Below are 6,031 nucleotides of genomic sequence, written 5' to 3'. Positions count from 1 at the left end.
TGGCGCACAGGAGGGCATACTGACATCCCATGCCAGTCCAGTAGCAGCCTGGCATGGGATCCAGCCCTACCTGCTACTTTGTAAAAACTACCGAAGTTCCAGAATTCAGCCGCTCATTGGATGGTCAGAGTGCAATCTTCCACGTGCATGACAACCCCTTACCAGGGGAGAAAGTTAGAAAGGCACCAAGTTAGCAAGAATCATAGTCGATCTGTCTGGGCTTTTGTCCTGCTGGTTTTTTCTTTTTTTTTACAATAACTGGATAATGTTCAGCCAAGCATTACCTAGAACCCTGTACTCTGAGCTGACCTCAAATCCATGTCCTCTTGTCTCAAACTCCTGAGCATCAGAATTATAGGCTTTTGTCACCGAGGCCCCAGGTCACTTTATAGAGAATTTCATTGTGATCAATAAATCTGTTCATGGATTGCGGGGTGTGGGGAGGCATGGTGGCATGTGCCTGAGATCTGGGGTGGGGTGGGGAGGCATGGTGGCATGTGCCTGAGATCTGAATGCTGGAGGCGAGGGCAGGAGGACCCCTGGGGATTGGTGGCCAGGTTTAGTGAGTGATTCTGCCTCAGGCAGAGTTGGTGACAGTGGACAAGCAGCAGTATTTGCACAGACTCTGTATCCCGGGTACGTGAATTAAAGGCATGAGATATTACACCTGGTAAAATTGCAGACACGCTGAGGGAAAGCGAGACAAACAACCTTAGACCGAGTGGAAAGGGCTTCAAGGGAGGGTTTCCCCTCGATACATATATTTTTATTTCAAAAAAGGTTTTGTTTATTTTTTTATGTGTATGAGTGTTTTGCTTGCATGTCTATTACATGCATGTATGTATGCACATGCCTGGTGCTGAGGGAAGTCAGAAGAGGGTATCAGAGTTTTTGGAACTGGAGTTACAGATGATTGTGAGCTGCTGTTTTGGTGCTGGGTTCCAGACCTGGGAAGTCTTGGAAGAGCATCAAGTGCTCTTAACCCCTAGGCCACATCTCCAGCCCGTTCATTACATTTCTTTCTTTTCTTCCTTCCTTCCTTTCTTTCTTTCTTTCTTTCTTTCTTTCTTTCTTTCTTTCTTTCTTTCTTTCTTTCTTTCTTTCTCTTTCTTTCTTTCTTTCTTTCTTTCTTTTGGTTTTTCAAGACAGAGTTTCTTTGTATAACCCTGGCTGTCCTGGAACTCACCCTGTAGACCAGGATGGCCTCGAACTCAGAAATCCGCCTGCCTCTGCCTCCCGAGTGCTGGGATTAAAGGTGTGCACCACCCCTGCCCAGCCTCACTACATTTAAGTCGCTGTGCTTCCTACAGCTTGATGCTCATACTCGTCTATGAGCAATCACTGCTGGGATCCAGGAGAAAGCTGTCTGTTTCCAAGAAATCCTGCTCATTTTCATGAGCTGTCTCATTTCCACAGAAATCATGGCTATTTTTGTAAATTACCTCAGCCCATAGAGTACTTGCAAAATCGCACTGTTACCAAATGAACTATAAATGGGTTAGGCGGTATTAGCATTCATTTCAAAGCTGGATATGGTGGCATATACTTTATCTCAGCACTTGGAGACAGAGTTTTGTTGGAGACGGGCTCTCTCTGTAATTCTGGCTGGGCTGAAATTCCCAGGACACAGAAGTCCGTGAGTTCATGAGCATATAGCAAGACTGTAAGGAAAAACAAATCCAAAGTTAACAGGATAAAAAGCTGTCTTCCCTAAAAAACGTATCAAAGCCCTTGCTTACAAATCTCAGCTGAGATGAATACCAGGGACATTGGACGTGTAAAAGGACCGGGTTTAGCTAGTAAGGGGCAGATGCAAATTACTATAAAATTCAGAGCAATGTGGATTAGCAAGCATGTGGAATAAAGAATATGTGTGCTTACTGTTGCCTGACAAGGAAGCATTTCTCCGAAGAAAGGAAACATTTACTGGGAGTTGCGGGAGGATCAGAAATGTACTGCCCCAACGAGGAAATAGAGAATTCCAGGAAGATGAACAGAGGGTAGGAAAGGAAGAGCCAGGCCCAAGCAGGAGCTCTTGCCTGGGAAGCTGGGCGCTCAGGAGGAGGAGGTCAGAGGACTGGCCAGCGTGTCTGATAGCCTTATCACAGGGTTAGCGTATCAGCACTAACGCAGCTTGGGTTCTGAGCCCTGCAAAAACAAGAGCCTTAGTATGGACAGCAAATTAAATGCTCCTAGGGGCTGCTGCGGAGAAACCCTCAATCTGTCAACTACAGATTTCTGCAGGGGAACGGAAAAGGAAATGATGGTTGTTCGAGGATTAGAGTTTGTACACTGTGTGTTTCCACCTGCCCTTGGGATTGCAGCCTGAATTTTACCAGGTTCCCCCTGACCCATTCCCACGTTAGTTTCCAGCCCGGTGGATGAGTCAGTGAATTAGGTTCTGTAAAAAGTTGCCAAACAGAATCCCCAAGCTTTAAGCAAGGGCAGACAGGACCGGCCTAAAACCACTCTGGACATTTCTCAAAGTACTGCTTGCAATACACAATCTTGATGTGATAGCATGTGCCTGTGATCCCAGCATTCAGGATGTTGAGGCAGGAGGATCAGAAGTTCGAGACTCCCCTCAGCAAGCTGACAGTTGTCTGTTTGCTTATTGTATGTGGAGGGGAGGCACACATGGAGGAGTCAGGGGATAACTGACCAGAGTCAGTTCTCTCTTACCAGGTAGGGATCTTCAGGCTTGGCCACTGTACCTGCTGAGCCATTTCTGGAGCCTACCCTTCCTATGTAGAATGGACATAAATGTGAACAGGTGAGGTTGTGGAAATAGTCTCCCGGGGCCCAATGGTAGCTGTTGTCCCGTGTCATTCAGTGAGGGCACGGGATGGATATTTTATGGTAGCAGAATGGACCTGGAATGGAGCAAAGCACAACCCCCCTTTTTTTTTTTTTAAAGTTAATTTATTTATGTAAATGAGCACTGTCTGCATATATACCTGCAGGCCAGAAGAGGGCGCCAGATCTCTTTATAGATGGTCATGAGCCACCATGTGGTTGCTGGGATTTGCTGGGATTTGAACTCTGGACCTTTGGAAGAGCAGTCGGTGCTCTTACTCACTGAGCCATCTCACCAGCCCCCTTGCCGTCTTTCTTAATGATATCTAAAAACAAAACATTTAAAACCACTAGGCAGTAGATAAGTCTTATTTTCTTTCCAGAAGATGTTTCCCACTGGAGCCTGAAACACACTGTCTTTGTAGATGAGAGTGAAGGCTCAAATTGACTGTGTTAGCCTGTCTAAACTCTGCAAACAGACCGTCTTTGCAAAAGCCTCCCTCAAGTCTTTCCCTGAACTTGCTGAACTTGTGGGAAGAAGGAAGCAGGCAATAAGAGAGTGACAGGTTCTGGGATGCTCGGCAGCTCAGAGGTTCCTAACAGTCTACAGAAGGGTAGCTGACCCAGCCTGAGCCTTGCTGTGCTCCCACTAGCTGGAGACTAATCATCATCTAGTGGTATCCCCCGAACCATAATCTTTTCAGTCCTGTAGATGCCTCCTCTTTTTTGGGGGGGAGTGGTATGTTGAGACAGGGTTTCTCTGTGTAGCCCTGGCTGTCCTGGAACTCACTCTGTAGATCAGGCTGATCTGAATCTTATAGAGATCAGCTGCCTCTGCCTCCTGCATGCTGGGGATTAAAGATGTGTGACACCATGCCTGGCATAGATAGCTGTATGCAATAGCACTGGCAGTGGAAAAGAAGCCACGCTGAATTAACACAGGAGCAGGAGGGCTGGTAAGATGGCTCAGTGGGTAAGAGCACCCAACTGCTCTTCCGAAGGTCCGGAGTTCAAATCCCAGCAACCACATGGTGGCTCATAACCATCCGTAACAAGATCTGACTCCCTCTTCTGGAGTGTCTGAANAAATCTGCCTGCCTCTGCCTCCCAAGTGCTGGGATTAATTAAAGGCATGCGCCACCACGCCCGGCGCAGCCAGTGCTCTTAACCGCTGAGCTATCCCACAGGTCTCCAAGCTTTGGTAACTCCAGGTCTCTAGTAAGAGCATAAGTGCTACACGTGAGGAGAGTGTACCCTGATCCACCTCCCTCTACCTCCCATTCTGGGATTACAGGCATGCATCACCATGTTAGACTTGTGAATTGCCGAGGCTTGAACCCAGGACCTCCTGCTTGTTTAGCCAAACGTTCCCTCTCTCCCTCCCACCCCAAGGACAGATAAATATTCTGATTCATGCTTTAGTTCAGTGGTTCTCAACCTTCTAAGGCTGGGACCCTTTAATACAGTTCTTCATGTTGTGCTGACCCCCAACCATAAAATTATTTCAGTTGCTACTTCATAACTACAATTTTGCTACTGTTATGAATTGTAAGGTCAATCTCTGTTTTCTGATGGTCTTAGGCAACTCCTGCGAAAGGGTCACGACCCCACAGGTTGAGAAACCCTGCTCTAGCTAGTAACCCCAAGTTCCCACAGCACATCTAGATTTTCATTAAGCTAACATAGGTGGTCAGCTTCCAGATGGACTTCCACTATCCTGGAGTTTACATGAGCTCGTAGCTAAGAGGCACTGAGAACTGGCCCTGGAGAGTCTTTAGCGTTTAGAGGCCGAGGTTGGCGACTGTCCTGCTTTCCCTTAGGAGACACTCTTTTCATCGCCTCACGGTTTAGTTCTTGCTCCTACTCAAGCTCTTTTCTAAGCTGCCAGCTTAACCCACAGCACAAAGTGGGGTGTGTGTTGGGCTCTAAGAGTAGGCGCTACTCCAATCCAAAGGCGGCCTGCAGCGCCCTCTGGCGGTGCCTGTCGCTGGCGTGCAACACTGCGAGAGTCTCCAGAGGCTCACAGGACCCTGACGGCCAGTGGCTAGGTACCTGAGTTCTGAAACCTTTCTTTGCTGTCTCGCTTCTCTCCAAGGTTTTTCACTGCTCTTCAGGCTTTTGCGGAGGAGTACCATCTAAGATGGATTTAATAGGAGTTCATAGAAAGCCAGGGTGCTCCCATTGGGACCGCAAGTGTGGACAATTGAATGACGAGTCTGGAATCATAGCGTCCTCGGTATTTCCCCACCTGGTCCGCCTCACACTTCCTTTCCTGTCCTGGACATTGAAGAAAGTCTAACAGTGATCCCTGAAGCGGGGACATCCAGAATAGAGGGAGCAGCGTCTACGTGTGTGTAGGAGAGATGCCCAGTTTCAACCCTTACACACAAACACACAATACAAATCCGGAGTGGTCTGTGACAATTTATACGCTTGCCACACAGGACACAGATTCAAATGTGATCATGGATAAGTTGTTCTTCTTCTCTGGTTGTCCCACTTTAACTTGGACCTTCTGAGAAGCTTTGGGTTCAAACCGAAGGTGACATTTCTGTTGAAGACTAGGAACAAAAAGGGTTATTGGGTCAGTGTGGATTCGTAAGCAAGCTCTTGACGGGCTGACAGGAGCAAAGAAAGAGCCAAAGGGGCCTTCTGCTTTAGCGGAAGGACAGCGTTTAGGGCCTGGAGAGCCCTCCAGTGGTCCCATGATACCAAAGGAGGACTCTTACTCATTTCCCATCCTTTCTAGCGAGACAGACAGAATTGTCAGTAGCAGGAGATTAGAGTATCGTGGAAATAACCCTTTTGCCAGCTACAGGTTAAAAAATTATGTATGATTTCCATTTGTCTTTCAATAGCTCAAGAATTTAGATCTGAGCTGGGTGTGGTGGCGCACGCCTTTAATCCCAGCACTTGGGAGGCAGAGGCAGGCGGATTTCTAAATTTGAGGCCAGCCTGGTCTACAAAGTGAGTTCCGGGACAGCCAGGGCTATACAGAGAAACTCTGTCTTGAAAAACAAACAAACAGACAGACAGACAGAATTTAGGTCTGGACATCCACTCTAATTGATGAAAGGGCTCAGGTAGCAACCGAGACCTCTACGACACTCAGAGAGTGGGAGTCGGGGCTCCAGGCATTGCCTAGTTTGCAGCAGCTCCATCCCAGCAAGCTCAGATTCTCATGAGCACACAGGGACCCTAGAGCAGGGATGGTGAAAACAGAGGCAGGCCGGCT

This window comes from Mus pahari, chromosome 14 (genome assembly GCF_900095145.1).
Source record: "Mus pahari chromosome 14, PAHARI_EIJ_v1.1, whole genome shotgun sequence".
NCBI lineage: Eukaryota > Metazoa > Chordata > Mammalia > Rodentia > Muridae > Mus > Mus pahari.
The sequence above is the reverse complement of the archived record's forward strand: the minus strand, read 5'-3'. Positions refer to the sequence as shown.